This window comes from Pongo pygmaeus, chromosome 5, assembly GCF_028885625.2.
Source record: "Pongo pygmaeus isolate AG05252 chromosome 5, NHGRI_mPonPyg2-v2.0_pri, whole genome shotgun sequence".
NCBI classification, from domain to species: domain Eukaryota; kingdom Metazoa; phylum Chordata; class Mammalia; order Primates; family Hominidae; genus Pongo; species Pongo pygmaeus.
In genome coordinates, this window is record NC_072378.2 from 30,227,415 (window position 1) to 30,250,108 (window position 22,694).

At 44.8% G+C, this 22,694-nt stretch overlaps 1 pseudogene; it reads left to right on the forward strand.

Annotated features, from left to right (window-relative positions):
• Positions 1–293: 293 nt before the first annotated feature.
• The window catches only part of LOC129038155 (popy Class I histocompatibility antigen, A-1 alpha chain-like), a 48,285-nt pseudogene continuing 25,884 nt past the window's right edge, over positions 294–22,694 (forward strand).

Genomic DNA, 22,694 nt, shown 5'->3' on the forward strand with positions numbered 1-22,694 from the left:
TGTAAATGGTATTCACAACTAGGCTAGCAGCTGTGATTACTTTCCCTCTGTCAAATTTACTTGTTAATTTGCCTGAGGTTAATAAATGTCTTGTCCCTTCATGTGCTTAGTTTCTGCCTTACTCATTACAAGATCTCTCCCAAACTTTCCCCAGCAGCCTCTGCTATGGTTTGAATGTGTCCTGCAAAGCTCATGTGTTGTAAATTGGATCCCTGTATTAGTCCATTCTCATATTGCTGTAAGGAAGTAACTGAGACGGGGTAATTTATAAAGAACGGTGGTTTAATTGGCTCATGGTTTTGCAGGCTGTACAAGCATGGTACTGGTATCTGCTTGGCTTCTGGGGAGGCCTCAGGGAACTTTCACTTATTGTAGAAGGAAATAGAAGCAGGCATGTCACTTGGTGAAAGCAGGAGGAAGCGGGGAGGGAGGTGCCACATATTTTTAAACAACCAGATCTCAGGAGAACTTACTATCACAAGGACAGCACCAATCCATGAGGGATCCTCCTCCATGACCCAAACACCTTCTACCATGACCCACCTTCAACACTGGGGATTAAAATTCAACATGAGATTTACAGGTGACAACACCCAAACTGTATCAGTCTCCAATGCAGTGGTGTTGGGAGGTGGGATCTAATGGAAGGTGTCTGGGTCACGAGGGCTTTGTCCTCATGAATGAATTAATACCATTGTTGAAGGAGCAGGTTCACCCCTTTTGGCCTCTCTTGTCCTCTCTCTTGCCCTTCCATCTTCTACCATGTGAAGACACAGCAAGAGGTCTTCAACAGATGTTGGTGCCTTAATCCTGGACTTCCCAGTCTCCAGAACTGTGAGAAAATAAATTTCTATTCTTAATTGACTCAGTCTGTGGTATTCTGTTATAGCAGCATAAACAGACTATATTAGTTCGTTCTTGCATTGCTACAAAGAAATACCTGAGCCTGGGTAATTTAGAAAGAAAAGAAGTTTAATAAGCTCACAGTTGTTCAGGTTATATGGGAAGCATGATTCTTGCATGGCACTTGCTAGGCTTTTGGAGAGGCCTCAAGGCCTCAGGAAACTTACAATCATGAGAAGGCAAGGCAAAGCAAGGAGCAAGGGGGCAGGGGGAGGTGCTACACACTTTAAAACAACCAGATCTTGTGAGAAAATCAGAGAACAGCACCAAGGGGATGGTGCTAAACCATGAGAAACTGCCCCCATGAGCCAATCACCTCCCACCAGGCCCCACCTCCAACAATGATGATACAATCTGACCTGAGATTTGGGCAGGGACACAGATCCAAACCATGACACAGACTAAAACAGTCTCCCTGACTATATTCAAGCATATCCGGGATTCCAGCAACCTCATTGTTGTGAAGACATCTGGCCCTCAGTCTGCTACCTGTGGACTGGTGCCCACACACCTGGGGCAGTTCTGGCTTCCTGGATCTCCTTCACCTTATCTTGGGCATTCCTCTGCTGAAAATGTTATAAAAAATAAAAAATATTCCTACTACAAGTTTGTGTGAGGCTGGATTTTTTTCATAAACTTCAATCACAATAACAGGTTACATGCAGAAACAGATATGAAAATCCACTGGTCTTCTAATGAGATAGACCGGAATAGAACTTGTAAGCATGTAAAATGTAAAAAAAAAATACACTCCTCTCACTATATTGTTTTATTTTGGAAAACAGTGATTTCTCATAAAAATATTTCTAACATGTAATGGGTTATTAACACTCTAGATGAATTAGATATTTTAAGTTTTAATTTCCAATATGGTAAATATTAACAGATACAAACAAAATTACCTTTGGCATCTTCACTAATTCCTAAGAGCATATAGGGATCATAAAACCAAAGCTTTTGAGAAACAATGACATAGCTCCTGGGCCAGGACTCAGGGAGAGAGTGTGACAAAGAGCGCTCGGGGCAGGAGAAGAAGGGTCAGGGCGAAGTCCCAGGTCCTCAGGCATGACCACCGCTCTCAGGGTCTCAGGTCCTCAGGGCGATATCTGGATTGGGGAGGCCCGGCCTTGCGGATTCCCCATGCCCGGAGTTTCTTCTCCCTCTCGAAACCTGTGGGACTCAGACTCTGCAGATCCCGAGGATGGGGTCGTGGAGCCCCGAACCCTCCTCCTGCTGATCTCGGTGGCCCTGGCCCTGACCGAAACCTGGGCAGGTGAATGCGGGGTCGGGAAGGAAAATGCCTCTGCGGGGAGGAGCGAGGGCCCCCTCAGCGGGGGCGCAGGACCCGGGGAGCCGCGCTGGGAGGAGGGTCGGGCGGGCCTCAGCCCCTCCTCGCCCCCAGGCTCCCACTCCTTGAGGTATTTCAGCACCACAGTGGCCCGGCCCGGCCGCGGGGAGACCTGCTTTATTGCCGTGGGCTAAGTGGACGACACGCAGTTCGTGCGGTTCGACAGCGACGCCGCGAGTCCGAGGATGGAGCCGCGAGCGCCATGGGTGGAGCAGGAGGGGCCGGAGTATTGGGACCGGGAGACACGGAGCGTCAAGGCGCACGCAGAGACTTTCCAAGGGAACTTACAGACCCTGCTCCGCTACTACGAAAGCGAGGCCGGTGAGTGACCCCAGCCCGGGACGCAGGTCACGACCCCTCTCCATCCCCCACGGACGGCCCGGATCGCCCTGAGTCTCCGCGTCCGAGATCCACCCGGAGGCTGCGGGACCAGCCCAGATCCTCGACGTGGGAGAGCCCCAGGCGCGTTTACCCAGTTTCATTTTCAGTTTAAGCGAAAATCCCCGCCGGTTGGTCGGGGCGGGGGCGGGGGCGGGGCTTAGTGGGCGGGGCTGAGCGTGGGGGCCGGGCCAGGGTCTCACACCTTCCAGGAGATGTCTGGCTGCGAAGTAGGTCCAGAGTGCCGCTTCCTCCGCGGGTATGAGCAGCATGCCTAAGACTACAAGTATTACCCCGCCCTGAACGAGGACCTGTGCTCCCGGACTGCTGCAGACACGGCGGCTCAGATCACGGAGTCCAGGTAGGAGGAGGTCGAAGAGGCAGAGCAATCCAGGGCTACCTGGAGGGCCTGTGTGTGTAGTCTCTACACAGATACCTGGAGTACAGGAAGGAGACCCTACAGCTTGCGGGTGCCAGGGGCTGTGGGGCGCCTCCCTGATCTCCTGTAGATCTCCTGGCTTGCCTCCCACGAGGAGGGGAGGAAAATGGGATCAACGGTAGAATATCGCTCTCCCTCTGGGTTTCATATCCTGAGACATGACTCTGAGGGACAATTAAGTGGAGAAGTCTCTGAGGAAATGGAGGGGAAGACAACCCCTAGAATACTAATCAGTGATTCCCTTTGTCCCCTGCAGCAGCCTTGTGCACCACAGGGCGATTTTCTCTCAGGCCTTGTTCTCTGCCTCACACTCAGTGTCTTTGGAGATCTGATTCCAGCCTTTCTGCATCTCTTGGCTTCTACCCGGGTCAGAAGCTTAAGTCCTTCTCAGAGACCTGGAGCCTCTCAACCTGGGCTGCGTTATCCAGATTCTAGACCTTCCAAGGAATAGGAACATTATCCCAGATTCCAGGGTCCAGGCTGGTGTCTGGGTTTTGCACTCTCTGCCCGACCCCAGGTGTCCTGTCCATTCTCAGAATGGTCACATGGGCGCTGCTGGAGTGCCTCATGAGGAGTGCAAAGTGTTTGCATTTTCTGACTCTTCCCCTCAGACCCCCCAAAGACACACGTGATCAACCACCCTGTCTCAGGCCATGAGGCCACCCTGAGGTGCTGGGCCCTGGGCTTCTACCCTGTGGAGATCACACTGACCTGGGTGTGGCACAGGGAGGACCAAACTGATAGTGAATGAGTCTCATGAGATCTGATTTTTTTTTTTTTTTTTTTTTTCCTGAGAGGGAGTCACGCTTTGTCGCCAGGCTGGAGTGCAGTGGCCCAATCTCGGCTCACTACAACCTCCGCCTCCTGGGTTCAAGTGATTATCCTGCCTCAGCCTCCCGAGTAGCTGGGACTACAGGCACGCACCACCACGCCCAGCTAATTTTTGTATTTTTAGTACAGACGGGGTTTCACCACGTTGGCCAAGATGGTCTTGATCTCTTGACCTCGTGATCCCCCTGCCTCAGCCTCCCAAAGTGCTGGGATTACAGGCGTGAGCCACCACACCCGGCTGAGATCTGATGGTTTTTTAAAAATGGAGTTTTCCTGCACGAGCTCTCTCATCTTGCCTGCTGCCATCCATGCAAGATGTGACTTGCTCCTCCTTGCCTTCCACCATGATTGTGAGGCCTCCCCAGACATGTGGAACCCTTAAGTCCGTTAAACCTCTTTCTTTTGTAAATTGCCCAGTCTTGAGTATGTCTTTACCAGCAGTGTGAAAACAGACTAATACACAAGTGAAACACATTATACATTTTAATCCATTAAAGACTAGTAGGCAGCATTCACCACGAGCTGATACAAGAGCCCGTGGGCCTTAAGGGAATATTCGCTGGTAGTTGACTACAAACGGGTAGTCTGACTTTCCCTCTTCCTATTTAGATGCCCTTTATTTCTTTCTCTTGCCTTATTGCTCTGGCCAGGACTTCTAATACTCTGTTGAATAGGAGTGGTGAGAGAAGGCAGTCTTTGTCTTGTGCTGGGTTTCAAGGGGAATGCTTCCCCGTTTGGTATGATGTTGGCTGTTGGTTTGTCATAGATGGCTCTTATTATTTTGAGGTATGTTCCTTCAATACCTAGTTTATTGAGTGTTTTTAACATAAAGGAATGTTGAATTTTATCAAAAGGCTTTTCTGGATCTATTAAGATAATCATGTGGTTTTTGTCTTTAGTTCTATGTATGTGATGAATCACATTTATTGATTTGCATGTGTTGAACCAATCTTGCATCCTGGATATTAAGCCTACTTGATCATGGTGGATTAGCTTTTTGATGGGCTGCTGGATTTGGTTTGCAAGTACCTTGTTGAGGATTATTGCATCAATGTTCATCAAACATATTGACCTGAAGTTTTGTTTTTTTGTTTTGTCTCTGCCAGATTTTGGTATCAGGATGATGCTGGCCTCATAGAATGAGTTGGGGAGGAGTTCCTCCTCTTGAATTTTTTGGAATAGTTTCAGTAGGAGTGTTACCAGCTCTTCTTCATCCATCTGGTAGAATTCAGTTGTGAATCCATCAGGTTGAGGGCTTTTTTTGTTGGTAGGCTATGTATTACAGATTTAATTTTGGAGCTCATTATTAGTCCTTTCAAGGAATCAATTTCTTCCTGGTTCAGTCTTGGGAGGGTGTATGTTTCCAGGAATTTATCTATCTCTTCTAGGTTTTCTGGTGTATGTGCATACAGGTGTTCATAGTAGCTTCTAATGGTTATTTTTATTTCTGCAGAGTCAGTGGTAACATCTGTTTTGTCATTTCTAATTGTGCTTATTGGGATTGCCTCTCTTTTCTTCCTTGTTAGTCTAGCTAGCAGCCTATCTATCCTATTAATTTTTTCAAAAAATCATCTCCTGAATTTGTTGATCTATTGAATTTTTTTTGTGTCTTGATTTCCTTCAGAACTTAACTCATTCTTAACATTTCACAGCCCACTTTCAGTTAATAATGTACTAGTTCACATAAATATAGAAATCTTGCAACCATTTATCCTCTATACAATGTCCATCTTTTATACTATAGATATTATATGTAATATATCTACATAGGTTATAAGCCCCATAAGAAAGCCTTCTTATTTTACCTTTAAGAAGTTCTGTGTATATAAAGTAAGATTAAATGGGGGGGGAGCAAGATAGCCTTTTGTACTTAATATCTACCACTTCCGACATCTTCATCTTTTCTGATAATCTCATTTTCCACCTGGTATCATTTGCTTTTAGCCTGAAAAATTTGCTTTACCAATTTTTATTGTACAGATCTGCTGGTGACAAATTCTCTTAATTTTCTTTTACCTGAAATATCTCCTTATTTTGCCTTTATCCTGAAGGACATCTGTACTGGATATAGAATTCTTAGCTGACCTTTTTTTCTTCCAGCACTTTAAGGATGTTATTCTACTTTATTTTGTTTCTCTGGTTTCTGATGAGAAATCATTGGTCAGGACAAGAGAAACAGAGAAACAAAAACTGAGAAAATAACATGGTAGACCTAAAACCTATCATATCAGTAATGATAAAAACCTATATAAATCAACACTCCAATTAAGGGCAGAGATTCTGTGACTGAATTAAAGAAAAAAATAACCTAACCATATGCTCTTTTCAAGACTTGAACTTTCTTTCTTCCTTTTTTTTTAAATTTAACGTTTATTTTTAGTTCAGGATACACATGCAGGTTTTTTATATAGGTAAATTTGTATCATGGGAGTTTGTCATATAGTTTCTGTACCCATTAGTACCCACCCAGGTATTAAGCCTAGCACCCACTCATTATTTTTCTTGATCCTCCCCCTCCCTCCACCCTCCACCTTCACGTAGGCCCCAGTGTGTGTTCTCCTCTATGTGTCCATATGTTCTCATCATGTAGCTCCCACTCATAAGTGAGAACATGTGGTAATTGGTTTTCTGTTCCTGCATTAGTTAGCAAAGGATAATGCCCTCTAGCTCCATCCATGTTCCTGCAAAGTACATGATCTCATTTTTTTTTATGGCTGCATAGTGTTCCATGGTACATATGTGCCGGATTTTCTTTAGCCAGTCTACCATTGATGGACATTTAGATTGATTCCATGTCTTTGCTATTGTGACTAGTGCTGCAGTGAACACACATCTGCATGTAAAACATGCAATTTCAATATGAAGACACAGATAAATAAAAATTGATGGAAAAAGCAGTGCCATACAAACAGTAAGCATGGGGGATTGAAATAGTTATTTTACTACCAGTAAAAGATTTTCAAATAATATATATTACCAGACAGAAAAAGAGGCACTTCATAAACAAAAGGGTAAATTCAGCAGAAAGACACGCAACCAGAAGTGGGTCCAATAGCAAGTCTTCAGAGTTCATGAAGAAAAATTGACAAAATTACAGAAAGAAGTGGAGAATTCTACAAACATGATTATAGATTTTAAAGCTTTCTTTCAGCTCGAAATATAAAAACTAAGAAAAATTTAGCAAAGACATAGAAAATTGAAAAGCATTATCAAGCACCCAGACTTAATTTATTTAAATACATATGCACATCAGTGAAAAATACATATTATCTCAAGTATGAATGATGCATTTACCAGGAGAAACCATATTTCAGGCCACAAAACAATAAATTTGAAAACATTGCAATCATACAGAATATATTTTCTGGCCATAATGGAAATACATTAGAAATCTGTAACAATGGTTACCTGACAAAAACAAGCAATGGGGAAAGGATTCCCTATTTAATAAATGGTGCTGGGAAAACTGGCTAGCCATATGTAGAAAGCTGAAACTGGCTCCCTTCCTATCACCTTATACAAAAATTAATTCAAGATGGATTAAAGACTTAAATGTTAGACTTAAACCATAAAAACCCTAGAAGAAAACCTAGGCAATACCATTCAGGACATAGGCATGGGCAAGGACTTCATGTCTAAAACACCAAAAGCAATGGCAACAAAAGCCAAAATTGACAAATGGGATCTAATTAAACTGAAGAGCTTCTGCACAGCAAAAGAAACTACCATCAGAGTGAACAGGCAACCTACAGAATGGGAGAAAATTTTTGCAATCTACTCATCTGACAAAGGGCTAATATCCAGAATCTACAAAGAACTCAAACAAATTTACAAGAAAAAACAAACAACCCCATCAACAAATGGGGAAAGATATGAACAGACACTTCTCAAAAGAAGACATTTATGCAGCCAACAGACACATGAAAAAATGCTCATCATCACTGGCCATCAGAGAAAAGCAAATCAAAACCACAATGAGATACCATCTCACACCAGTTAAAATGGCGATCGTTAAAAAGTCAGGAAACAGGTGCTGGAGAGGATGTGGAGAAACAGGAACACTTACACTGTTGGTGGGACTGTAAACTAGTTCAACCATTGTGGAAGACAGTGTGGCGATTCCTCAGGGATCTAGAACTAGGAATACCATATGACCTAGCCATCCCATTACTGGGTAATGGATTATAAGTCATGCTGCTATAAAGACACCTGCACACGTATGTTTACTGTGGCACTATTCACAACAGCAAAGACTTGGAACCAACCCAAATGTCCATCAACGATAGACTGGATTAAGAAAATGTGGCACATAGACACCATGGAATACTATGCAGCCATAAAAAAGGATGAGTTCATGTCCTTTGTAGGGACACGGATGAAGCTGGAAACCATCATTCTCAGCAAACTATCCCAAGGACAAAAAACCGGACACCACATGTTCTCACTCACAGGTGGGAATTGGACAATGAGAACACGTGGACACAGGAAGGGGAACATCACATACCAGGGCCTGTTGTGGGGTTGGGGGAGGGCAGAGGGATAGCATTAGGAGATATACCTCATGTAAATGAGGAGTTAATGGTTGCAGCACACCAACATGGCACATGTATACATATGTAACAAACCTGCATATTGTGCACATGTACCCTAGAACTTAAAGTATAATAAAGATATATAGATATTTTAAAAAATTAACTTAATAAAAAAGAAATCTGTAACAATAAGATGATCCTGTGGGACTGAATGCTTTTGTCATCCTTAAACTCATAATTGAAAGCTAATCTCTAATGTGATGGTGTTTGGAAGTGGAGCCATTAGGAAGTGATCATGCAATGAAGGCAAAACCCTCATTAATGAAATGAATGCCCTTATAAAAGGGAACCCAGAGAGCTCCTTGCCCCTTCCACTATGTGAGGATACCAAGAAAAAGCAACATCCATGAATCAGGAAGCAGCCCTTACCATACACGGACTCTTCCCAGTCCTTGATCTTTGACTTCCCAGCCTCCAGAACTGTGAGAAATAGATTTCTGTTGTCTGCAAGCCGCATAGTCTATGGTATTCTGTTATAACTGCCCAGACTGACTAAGACAGACGATCATGAAAATATCAAGTATTGGAAATTAACATCAAAATTCTAAATGACAATTTATTCAAAGAGGAAATCATTAGAGAAATTAGAAAGTCTTCTGTATTCTGAAGGATAATGAAACACACATATCAAATGCATGGGATGCAGCTGAGGTAGTACTAGAGAAAAAACCAGTATCCTTAAATGCCTATATTAAGAAAGAAGGTAGGTCTCAAATTAGTAAATTAGTTTCTGCTATAAGAAACAAAAAAAAACAAATTAAACCAAAGCAGGGAGAAGGAAGAAAATAATAATCAAATAGAAAAAATGAAGCAGAAAGACAGAGAAAATTAATGAACCCAAATATTGGTTCTATGGGGAAAAATCAGTACACTTTATAAATTTCTAGCTAGACTGATCAAGACAAAAAGTTGCACATTAACAATGTCAAGAAAAAGCGAACATCAGTGCACACTCTCTAGATCTCAAAAAGAAATATTGATAATCTCATGTCAATAAGTTTGACAAGCAAATGAAATGAATAATTTCCTTGAGAGAGAAAACTTATGAAAACTGACCTGAGAAGAGATAGAAAATGTGGCCAGTCATATGTTGATTGTAGAAATTGAATGTGTAATCAAAATCCTTCTCATATAGGAAACTCCAGGTCCAGAAGGCTTCACTGATGAACTGTATCTGACAAATAATTTAGAAATAACATCAATTTTACACATACCTTTTAGAAATTAAAGGAGGCAACAATTTTCAATTTAATCCATGCAGCCAGCTTTCACAGTCAGGCATTGAGTATCTGTGGCTTTTCCAGGTGCACAGTGCAAGCTGTTGGTCAATCTACCATTCTGGGATTTGGAGCACCATGGCCCTCTTCTCACAGCTCCACTGGGCAGTGCCCTAATGTGGGGGCTCCAGCCCCCCATTTCCCCTCCACACTGCCCTAGCAGAGGTTCTCCGTGAGGGCCCTGCCCCTGCAGCAAACTTTTGCCTGGGCATCCTAGCATTTCCATACATCTTCTGAAATCTAGGTGGAGGTTCCCAAACCTTCATTCTTGACTTCTGTGCACCTGCAGGCTCAAAACCATGTGGAAGCTGTCAAGGCTTAAAGCTTGCACCCTCTGGAGCCATGGGCCAAGCTGTACCTTGGCCCCTTTTAGCAGCAGTGGGAGCAGCTGGGACCCAGGGCACCAAGTCCGTAAGCTGCGCACAGCATGGGAACCCTGGGCCTCAACCAGGAAACCATTTTTTCCTCCTATGCTTCGGGGTCTGTGATGGGAGGGGCTACCATGAAGACCTATGGCATGCCCTGGAGACATTTTCCCCATTGTCTTGGGGATCAACGTTTGGCTCTTTGTTACTTATGCAAATTTCTGCAGCCAGCTTGAGTTTCTCCTCAAAAAAAAAAAATGGTTTTTCTTTCTACTGCATTGTCAGGCTGTAAATTTTCTGAACTTTTATCCTCTGTTTCCCTTTTAAAATGGAATGCTTTTAACAGCACCCAAGTCACCTTTTAAATGCTTTGCTGCTTAGAAATTTTATCTGCCAGATACCCTAAATCATCTCTCTCAAGTTCAAAGTTCCACAGATCTCTAGGGCAGGGGCAAAATGCCACCAGTCTCTTTGCTAAAATGTAACGAGTCACCTTTGCTCCAGTTCCCAACAAGTTCCTCATCTCCATCTGAGACCACCTCAGCCTGGACCTTATTATTCATAGCACCATCAGCATTTTTGTCAAAGGCATTCAACAAGTCTTTAGGAGGTTCCAAACTTTCCCACATTTTTCTGTCTTGTTCTGAGCCCTCCAAACTGTTCCAACCTCTGCCTAATACCCAGTTCCAAAGTCGATTCCACATTTTTGGGTATCTTTTCAGTAGTGCCAACTCTACTGGTACTAATTTACTGTATTAGTCCATTTTCACGCTGCTGATAAAGAAATACCCAAGACTGAGAAGGAAAAGAGGTTTAATTGGACTTAGAATTCCACATGGTTGGGGAGGCCTCAGAATCATGACAGGAGGTGAAAGGCACTTCTTACATGGAGGTAACAAGAGAAAATGAGGAAGATGCAAAAGCAGAAACCCCTGACAAAACCATCAGATCTCATGAGACTTATTCACTACCACAAGAACAGTATGGGGGAAACTGACCCCATGATTCAAATTATCTCCCACTGGGTCCCCTGGGTCCCTCCCACAACACATGGGAATTATGGGAGTACAATTCAAGATAAAATTTGGGTGGGGACATAGAGCCAAACCATATCACCAGCATTATCCAAATAAAAATCCCAGACAAGAACATCACCAGAAAAAGAATCAAGAACAAATATTCCTCTTGAATACAGACTCACAATTCAATACAAAACGTTATCCAATTAAGATATACATAAAATGAATGATATGCCATGCCACATTGGTTTTTTTAATGGGAAAGTAAGGTTGGTTTAACATCTGAAAATTAAACAATACAATTCACCTAATTAATAGAACAAAGAAAAAATGTTGCACAATTATTATAGTCAATGTAGAAAAAGCACTTGCAAAATCAAGACCGTTTCATGACAAAATAGCTCAGCAAACAAAATCGAAAGCGATATCTTCAATGTGGTTAAGAACATCCACGAGAAGTTTACAGCTACCCTCATATTCAATTATGAAGGGCCAGATGCTTACTTCCTAAGATCAGCAACAAAGCAAAGATGTGGCTCTCCTCATTTTTGTTTAAAACACCTTATGAGCATCCTAACCAGTGCAATATGGCAAGAAAATGAAATAAAAAACCAATAAAAGGACCAGGTGTGGTGCCTCATGCCTGTAATCCCAGCATTTTGGGAGGCCAAGGTGGGAGGATCACTTTAGTTCAAGAGTTCAAGACTAGCTTGAGCAACATAGTGGACCCTTGTCTTTACTAAATATAAATAATTTTAATAAGAAAAGAAAGATAGGAAAGGAAGAAATAAAATCTTTCTTTCTCAGCTTAATTACATATGTAGAAAACAATAAGGAATTCTGAAAAAGTCTCTGGAATTAATAATCAAATTTGCAAAATGGTTCACAAAAGATATGTAATAAGTCTCTTAGACAAACATGACAAGATAGCAACGATACTAGTCATCAAAGAAGTGCAAGTTAAAACCACAATGAGAAACCATCACACATCATCTAGAATTAGTAAAGTTCAAAAGACATGTGATAATTCTAAATACTGGTAAGAATATGGAAAAAATAAAAATCTCATATTGTTGGTAGGAATGCAAAAAAAAGTTGCAGTCAATTTGTAAAATAATATGGCAATTTCTTAAACAGCTACCCATCCATTTACCGTATCACCCAACAATTCCACAAATATTTATTTATCCAAAGGAAATGAAAATGTAACGCCATGCAAAGACTTGTAGTCAGTTATTTATAGTGGTTTCATTAATAACAGACCCTAACCGGAAATAACCCACATGTTTATCAGCTGGAGAATAGAGAAACCAATGAATAAACTGGAATTCCAACAATACTCAGCAGCTACTCAGAGACAAAAATGAATGAAATATTATTACTCTTAACTACATGGAAAAATCTCAAATATGGTTATGACAAGTGAGAGACCAAAGGACTACATAACATATGATTGCATGTCCATGAAATTCTAGAAATTTCATTATTACAGTAACAGAAAGTAGAGCAGTGGTTGAGTGAAGAGAAGGGGGTGAGGGTGGGAGGCAAGGATTAAATAGAAAAGGGGCATAAGGAAAGTTTTTAGGGAAAAGAAACTGTCCTCTATCTGGGCAATGTGGTAGTTACATGACTATAAATAATTACCAATATTCATAAAACATTGTAGCTAAAACTGGTGAGTTTTGTTATACACAAATGCCCCAATTAGGAAAAAAAAGGGTGGGGGAAGAAGGCAAAAATGAAGACACTTTTACATCATCAAAATCAGAAAATTCACTTCCTAGGGGTCTTGTACTACATATAATTTTGAAGGAAGTTCTTCAGGCTGAAGGGAAATGATACTAGATGGTGACCTAGATATAGAGAAAGGGATAATTAACAACAGAAATTATGCACATACACAGATCACATACACACTCATTTTCTTAATGACTTAATATGAATGCTTGAAACAAAAAGTGTTACTGTATTATTGAGTTTGTAAAGTATATTGATGTAATATATACAACAATAATAACATAATGGTAAGTTAAATGAAGTGTCCTTTATTTTGCTGGATGCAGCTTAATATTACCTGAACTTCACCGTGAAAAGTCAAGGAATCGGGTTTCAATTCCTACAACAATAAAAAATTAGTGTAAAGAAATATACCTAAAAGCCACTAGAATTAAAACCATAAACTAAAAAACATTTACTTAACACATAAGAAAGTAGGAAAGGAGGAATAGAAACAAAAAGATATGAGACAAATTGAAAACATATAGCAAAATGGTAGACCAAAACCCAACCATTGTAAGTAAAGGGACACGACCTGAGTCACATTAGCAGGACTGCTGAGCACTGTGGGGAGAACAGACATGGGCAGGAAGTGAGGGACAGTGTTAGTGCCACAATTCAGGAGTGACAGGGTGGCAGGGACTAAGGGGAGGGGAGGGTGTGAGGGATGAGAGGGGCAGAGAGAAGGGCTGGAGAGGCAGGAGGTGAGGAAAAGGAGCAGGGGAAAGGACTCTAAAGCAGTGGAGGAGCCTAGCAGGGGGTTCTTTGCATGCATTCGGTATTTCATACATTTTGTGGGACTGCCAAAAACTAATGGCCTCATGATTAAAAACATAAGAGTAAAAAAATACCAAGTATGCAAATAAAATAGGCACACTGCTTAGATGTGCATAATTCATAAAAACAAGCAGCGCTTAAGCATTGATGATAGGCATTTTGACTTCAGTGCAATTTTGAGGCTCCTTGTTACAATATACAGTAACAAATCCTGCTTCTTTGTATTGAGATGTCCTGGACTCACACAGGGAAACTCGGGCTATGGAATGAAGATAATTTTAAATGCAACCACCCAGGGTCATGGATCCACAGTCTGGGAAAGTAAACTTAGAAGCTTTGTGACTCGAATTGCAATGCTGTTTGGATACACTTATATATGAAGCAGGCAAAATCAGGTCTTTTACAGATTAGAATCCTGATCATTCAGGGGTTAGATTGTGCTAACCACTGTATTAATAAACAAACAAACAAACAAAAAAACCTGGTCGCTATGAGTATCTCTATCTTGTGCCTTCAGCCACAACTTCACCAGGTTTAAAGAGAAAACCCCTTTCTCTACATCGCCATTCCCAAGGCGAGCTCACTCTCTGGCATCAAAGTTCCCTGGGGTGAGTTTTCTTCTAGGATAGTCCAAGGGGAGAGGTAAGGAGTCGGAAGTCCAGTTCAGGGATTCCAGGATGAGAGTAAATGGGAAGGGGCTGGATCCAGCCTGGGGGTTCTCTCCCTGGTTTCCACAGACAGATCCTTGACCAGGACTCAGGCAGTCAGTGTGACAGAGGCTGGCGTAGGAAAAGACGGATCAGGACAAAGTCCCAGGTCCCAGGCGTGGCTCTCTGGGTCTCAGGCCCCGAGGGCGATGACTGCCCTGGGGAGGCACAGGGTTGGGGATTGCCCCACTCCCGAGTTTTGGTTCTCCCAACCTTCTTCCTGGATACTTGTGACGTAATCCCACTTCTCACTTCCATTGGGTGCCGGGTTTTTAGAGAAGCCAATCAGCGTTGCCGCGATCCCGGCCCTACAGTCCCGGCGCACCTCCCCGGACTCAGATTCTCCCCAGACGCCGAGGATAGGGGTCAGGACTCCCCGAACCCTCCTCCTGCTGCTCTTGGGGGCCCTGGCCCTGACCGAGGCCTGGGCCGGTGAGTGCGGGGTTGGGAGGGAAAGGGCCTCTGCGGGGAGAAGAGAGGGGCCTGCCCGGCGGGGGCGCAGGACCCGGGGAGCCGCGCCGGGAGGAGGGTCGGGCGGATCTCAGCCTCTCCTCGCCTCCAGGCTCCCGCTCATTGGGGTATTTCAGCACCGCCGTGTCCCAGCCCCGCCGCGGGGAGCCCGGGTTCATCGCCGTGGGCTACGTGGACGACACAGAGTTCGTGCGGTTCGACAGCGACTCCGTGAGTCCGAGGATGGAGCCGCGGGCGCCGTGGGTGGAGCAGGAGGGGCTGGAGTAATGGGACCGGGAGACACGGAACGCCAAGGGCCACGCACAGATTTACCGAGTGAACCTGCGGACCCTGCTTCGCTACTACAACCAGAGCGAGGCCGGTGAGTGACCCTGGCCCGGGGCGCAGCTCACGATCCCTCCTCATCCCCCACGGACAGCCCTGGTCCCCGGTCTGAGTCTCCGGTCTGAGATCCACCCCGAGGCTGCGGGACCTGCCCAGACCCTCGACCGGGGAAGAAACTCGAGCGCCTTTACCCAGTTTAATTTTCAGTTGAGGCCAAAATCCCCGCGGGTTGGTCGGGGCGGGAGCGGGGCTCGGTGTTCGGGGCTGACGGCGGGAGCGGGGCCATGGTTCTCACACCATCCAGAGGATGCATGGCTGCGACCTGGGGCCCGACAGGCGCCTCCTCCGCAGGTATGAACAGTTCGCCTACGGTGGCAACAATTACATCGCCCTGAACGAGGACCTGCGCTCCTAGACCGCCGCGAACACAGCGGCTCAGATCTCCCAGCGCAAGTGGGAAGCGGACAAATACTCAGAGCAGGTCAGGGCCTACCTGAGGGCAAGTGCGTGGAGTGGCTCCGCAGACACCTGGAGAACGGGAAAGAGACGCTGCAGCGCGCGGGTACCAGGGGCCACGGGGCGCCTCCCTCATCTCCTGTAGATCTCCCGGGCTGGCCTCCCACCAGGAGAGTAGGAAAATGGGACCAATGCTAGAATAGCGCCCTCCCTCTGGTCCTGAATGGGAAGAATCCTGGGTTTCCAGATCCAGAGAGTGATTCTGAGAGCCCACCCTGCTCTCTAGAACAATTAAGGGATGAAGTCCCTGAGGAAATGGAGGAGAAGACAGTCCCTGGAATACTGATCCGCGGTCCCCTTTGACCCCTGCAGCAGCCTTGGGCACCAGGAATTTTCCTCTCAGGCCTTGTTCTCTCCCTCACACTCAGTGTGCCTATGGCTCCGATTCCAGCTCTTCTGAGTGCCTCGGCCTCCACTCAGGTCAGGACCAGAAGTCCCTGCTCCCCCATCAGAGACTCGAACTTTCCAAGGAATAGGAGATTATCCCAGATTCCTGTGTCCAGGCTGGTGTCTGGGTTCTGTGCTCCCTTCCCCACCCCAGGTGTCCTGTCCATTCTCAGGATAGTCACATGGGTGCTGCTGGAGTGTCCCATGAGGAGTGCAAAGTGCCTGAATTTTCTGACTCTTCCCCTCAGATCCCCCAAAGGCACATGTGACTCAGCACCCCGTCTCTGACCATGAGGCCACCCTGAGGTGCTGGGCCCTAGGCCTCTACCCTGGGAAGATCACACTGACCTGGCAGCAGGATGGGGAGGACCAGACCCAGGACACGGAGCTTGTGGAGACCAGGCCTGCAGGGGATGGAAACTTCCAGAAGTGGGTGGCTGTAGCAGTGCCTTCTGGAGAGGAGCAGAGATACATGTGCCATGTGCAGCATGAGGGGCTGCCAGAGCCCCTCACCCTGAGGTGGGGTGAGGAGGGGTGTAAGTTGTCTCTTCTCAGGGAAAGGAGGAGACCTTCAGCAGGGTCAGGGCTGAGGCCTGGGGGTCAGAACCCCTCACCTCCCTCTCCTTTCCCAGAGCCATCTTCTCAGCCCACCATCCCCATCATGGGCATCGTTGCTGGCCTGTTTCTCCTTGGAGCTGTGGTCACTGGAGCTGTGGTTGCTGCTGCGATGTGGAGGAAGAAAAGCTCAGGTAGGGAAGGGGTGAGAGGTGGGGTCTGAGTTTTCTTGTTCCACTGTGGGTTTCAAGCCACAGGTAGAATTGTGACTTGCTTCATCACTGGGAAGCACCGTCCACACACAGGCCGACCCAGCCTGGGGCCCTGTGTGCCAACACTTGCTCTTTTGTGAAGCACATGTGAAAATGAAGGACAAATTTATCACCTTGATGACTGTGGTGATGGGGATCTCCCAGCAGTCACAGGTCACAAAGGAAGATCCCTACTGAGGACCGACCTCAGAAGGGCAGTTGGTCCAGTCCCCACACCTGCTTTCCTCATGTTTCCTGATCCTGCCCTGGGTCTACAATCACAGTTCTGGAAATTTTCCTGGGGTCCAGGATTTGCTGTTTCCTTAAGGACCTCATGCCCCGTGTCCTCCCTGACCTCTCACAGGTTGTTTTTTTCTCACAGATGGAACAAGGAGGAGCTATGCTTGGGCTGCCTGTTAGTATGGGGGATTAGAGGGCTGCTCCCTGAGATCATTGGGACAGTGTAGACAAGATTCCTCCTTTAGCCACATCTCCTGTGGGCTCTGACCAGTTCCTATTTTTGTTCTACCCCAGGCAGCAATTGTGCCCAGTACTCTGATGCATCTCATGAGGCTTGTAAAGGTGAGATGCTGGGGGGCCTGAAGTGGGTGGGGGTGAGGCAGAGGGGACATGATTCTGTTGAGGGGTTCTCTGGATTTAGACATCTTGAGCATGTGGTAGGCTGTTCAGAGTGTCACCAGGTACAGTGACTGCCCTGGATTTGTTTATGATTATTTTCTCCTGTAGCTTGAGACAGCTGCCTTGAGTGGGACTGAGAAATACAAAATTTCTTCAGGTCCTTCCTCTGACACACACCATTGTAATTTCAAGAGCTCTTGACTTCTATATCTGCACCTGACACATGAATATATCTATGTGTCTGTGTTCCAGTTAGCATAATGTGAGGAAATGGGCAACTGGTCCACCACTGCCACCACGACCACCACCCCACACTGACCTGTGCTTTCTTCCCCAGTCAAGTTTCTTGTTTCAGCAGAGGTGAGGCTGGGACATTTCTATTCATGTCTTAACTTTAAGTTTCACTGAGCTGCAACTTACTTCTCTATTCAAAATAAGAACCTGGATATGAATTTTTCAAATTCTTGCTATGAGGTTGGATTGATGGTTTAATGAAAGGAGAGCAAGACTCTTAAAACTTGAGAGAGGAAGTAAAACCTGAGAGCCTTCCAGAATCCATTTTTGCTGTGCTGGGCTTGTTGTAGATGGAGACAGGAGAGAGAGGGCTGTGAGGAGCTGAGTGTGGACAGCCTATGCTCAGTTGGTGCTCAGTACATCATGGAATTTGACGTGGTCATTCTTTGGGTTGATCATCTTCACTGCTCCATTGTTTGTGTTCCTTCAGTAGAACCTTGTTTCACCAGGACCTGTGATCACAGGGACACAGACATTGCCTGGGCCTTGTCCTGTCTTTAGGACCGTGGACAGCGAGGGCTTCATAGGCTAGGTCAGGCTATGGTCTGGCCCTAATATTTTGTATCATTATTTTTGGTTTCTTTGTTTCTGTAGAGGACTATGCCTTTTCCTGTTCTGGTGTCTGGGTTCTGATCTCTTTCTCCCCTGGGTGTCCCTCATCTCTGACAGCAGCAGGAGTCATTTTTCCTGTCATTGTCCCCACAAGTTGGAAGGCAGTCCCTGCACACAGAAGTCTGGTATTAAGAGATGAATTTTCAAGCCCATGCAGCTTTTACCCTATTTCCAGGGCTCTTTCTTGGATTGTATTTGCTATCTTTTCCCCAATCTTTTTAAAGGAACTAGATTCTGAAATTAGCAGAGAGGAGGGATGCCACAAGTTCTCATCTTAGGTAACTTTCTAGTGGAACTCCTCTTCTGCTCAGCTCTCCTACCCACTCTCCCTTCCCTGAGTTGTAGTAATCCTAGCACTGGCTCTAATGCAAACTCGTGGATTTATAAAGCGCAGTCTAACTTAGATTTATATTTGTTTGGAAATTGGGATTCATAGTCAAAGATTGTTCTTTCCTAAGAGGGAAATATAATTGCATGCTGCAGTGTGCAGAGGGGTTGGTGTGGGAGGAGGGATGTGGGGATGGAGGGAGGACACACAAGCAGCACTGCTGAGAAAAGCACAGGTGGCCTTGATGTCAGTGTGAGGGGATCTTGTGCTATAGTTGCTGCGAAACCGCATTTGGCCAGAGGCTGTTAATAAAGATACTGCCTTTAGAATAGGAGGTGCTCTACAGTGATCATTCATTCAGCTGACATTTGTTGTCTGCCAGACATGTGACAGAATGTTTTTGCATCTGGGGAAAGTCATTGAAGTAAAATCAGAAAAATCTCTAGCCTTGTGGAGCATGTGTTCCAGTGGGAAGAGGCAGATGGTACATACACTCTAATATACACAGAGTAAATGAGGAAAGTGTTAGAAGGTGATAAGTGCTGTGGAACAGGTGATCAGAGTATGGGTTGTGGGACCGAGAAGGTAGCTATTGTGCCAGGGTGGTCAGCATGGGCCTTGTTGGGAAGGTGACCTTTGATGAAATATTTGAAGGACATAAAGGAATTTGTCATGAGGGTATCTGGAAGAAGTTTTTTCTAGGGAGAAGGAACCTTCAGTGTCAATGTACCAGGGCAGGATCATGTCTGTGTGTTCTGGGAAGAACACGGGACCAGGTATGGCTACAGCAGAGAGTCACTGAGATAAGGTCAGGGGTTTGGTCAGATCATGTGGGCCTAGGGCTCGAGTATGTGGGAAGGATTTTGATTTTGAATGAGATAGTTTTAAGCAGAATAAAGACATGCCACAACTTCTCTTTTAAAAGGATCACTCTAGCTGCTGTGCTGAGAACAGAATCCAAAGGCCGGAGATGAGCAAGGCAGGTGGGAGAACTGTAGGAAATGAGTGCAGTATTTCAGGCTGGAGATGTCGGTTACTTCAGCTGGGGTGTGAGCAGTGGAAATAGTGGGAAGTGACTGGATTCCTACTATTTCCAATCACTTTATACAGCATTTTCTAATGGACTAAATCTGGGGTATGAGAAAGAAGAGTAAAGGATACCAAAAATGTCAGACTGTGACTAAAAAGAGTTGCCATCAGCTGAGAATGAGAAAACTAGCAGGAGCATATGAGAGGAGGGGACGTCGCAGGCAGTCACTGTGGGAGATGTGGGATCTGAGATGCCGCTGAGAAATACCAGTGAGGTAGTCGGGTTGGCAGTTGGACAGATGAATCTGGAGACATTTACGAGAAATAGACTTGGGAGGTGATGTCATATAAAAGTTATTTAAAGCCTTGAGTCTGGATGACGTCTCCAAGGGATTGATTGGCTATAGAAGAGAACAGGAACAAGGACTGAACACTAGGCCTCCGTTGCTAAAGGATCTGATCAGACAACACACCTAGATCAGACTGCACAGTCCTGACCCCACATCTAGAAGGTACATAGACCAGGGAGTTCCAGACTTTCCTGTGGACAGGAATCACCTGGACATCACCTTAAGTCTAAGCTGATCTGGAATCGAGAATGAGATTTCCTACTTATAAAATGTTGCTATTGGTGCTGATGCTGCTGGTCTTCAGATCCCACTTTTGGTAGCATACAGACCAGGATTCCTACGCTGTGCATCAGCCTCGCCTGTGAGGCCTGTTAATAAGCAATTCCTGGACTCTGTGCGCAGCATTCTGACACAGGGGCATCTGTGGAGAGGCCTGAGTATTCTATAACAAGCCCACAGCAAACCTGGTGCTCAGCCAGATTTGATATCACTGAGATCAGTAGTTGGAGAATGCCCAGGATGGGGAAGGGTCTCAGACCCACATTTAAGTGTTGCTTTATTCTGTTTTGTTTTTTGTTTTTTGTTTTTTTAAAGGAGGATGTGTTTCTTTAATTGTAAGACAGGATGCTGAGAGATAAATGTCATTTTCTCTGTCATGGGGTATAGTCAGATGGAAGATTTAGAAGTGGCTCACAGCTCAGCATAATGAACAAATATCTGAATGCTGCTTTCTGAAACTACTCCCCAGAATGATTTCACACTCACTCCTTGGATCAAACAATGACTTGCAAATTTTTCTAATTTAAACATAAAGGAGTGTACATATCGGTATTAGTATTCATTTTATTTTGGGGAAGGGTACCGTATTAGTCCATAGTCCATTTTCACACTGCCGATAAAGACATACCCAACCTTGGGAAGAAAAAGCGGTTTAATTGGACTTATAGTTCCATTTGGCTGGGGAGGCCTCAGAATCATGGTGAGAGGTGAAAGGCACTTCTTACATGGTGGTGGCAAGAGGAAATGAGGAAGAAGCAAAAGCCAAAACCCCTGATAAACACATTGGATCTCAGGAGACTTATTCACTATCATGAGAATAGCATGGGAAAGACCGGCCCCCATGATTCAATTACCTCCCCCGGGTCCTTCCCACAACACGTAGGAATTCTGGGAGACACAATTCAAGTTGAGATTTGGGTGGGGACACAGCCAAACCACATCAGGCACAGAACCAGGTTTGAAGCTACACAGCCAGGAACATAATCCACAGCCACCCTAATTCAGATCTCCCATAGGAACCACTGCCCCTGCTCCTGGGCACAGATGCTACTGCACATACCTCTGATTCCCTGATGGCGGACACCAGGCCCTGTGGCAAGGACTGCTATCACCGCTGCTTCTGAGAACTGCTTCACTACTGCTCCTCAGCCATCTTTACCAAAATGCAGTATTTACTGTCCCAGCCTCTCTGTGTCATCTCGTCCTGATTAGAAGCCCACATGTGGTTATCTAAATTGTGCAGCCAAAGCCTCTTGCAGTGTTTAACTGCAATAATGTTGGGGAAAGTGAATTTTTCTCTTTTGTAGAAGGAGGTAGTCCCTGCCTTCTAATAAGACTCTTCAACATAGGAAGAGAATTCAGGTGCTGGAGGTAGAGGGGTGAGGGATGGAAAAAGAATGACAAATTTCAATTCCTAGAATCGTGATCTGAGACTAGAACTTTATCTAGTACATTGCAGGCACCTGGGTTTGGTTGAGTGTATAATAAATGACATAGTTCAACTTAATTCCCTTGATAGTTTGTTTTGGGGTCCAGCTTTTGTCTACCCCAGTTTTCACATACAGATACGTGGAGAAGCATTGTGTGATGGTAAAATGATTACTTGAAAGGATTTTTCCCTATCTTTGTCTCTTGCTAGGATTAAAAACCCATATCTGTAAGACATCAGAGGATCTATGTATACACTGACATTTTATATAAATTTTTAATATTTTGTTCTATCTGCACATGCTCCTAGGGAGAGTATCTATACATTCACCAGTTTTAATGTGACTGCTCACAGAAGCCTAAAAAACCATCCTAATTTAGATGCCATGCTACTCAAACTATTGTATGAACAGCTGATAACCATACTGTTTTTAGCAGACCCAGTGACATGGTATAAATGCTCATCTTTTGCTTGACTGTTACTAGTCTGGGATGAGATAAAGTAGAGGTTTACTTGCATAGTTCACTCACAATTTCTATATGTATATTATTGTGGGCTGCTAACAAATAGTCCACAGACCAGTGCTAGCCCACAGACTGCACTTTGAGAGTAGCATTGGTCTAGATGTACTTGTATTCCAGCATCTACCTCGGTGTCAGATTAATGGCAGGAATTAATCAGTAGCGAATGGGGATGCCATTTCCAGTAATAGGGTGAACTAGGTTTTAAGGCTGCCTCTTCTACCAAAAACAACTAAAAAAGAGATGAAATGTGAAAATCACCCAAAAGTATAGAAATATAAAAAAGGGAATAATCTT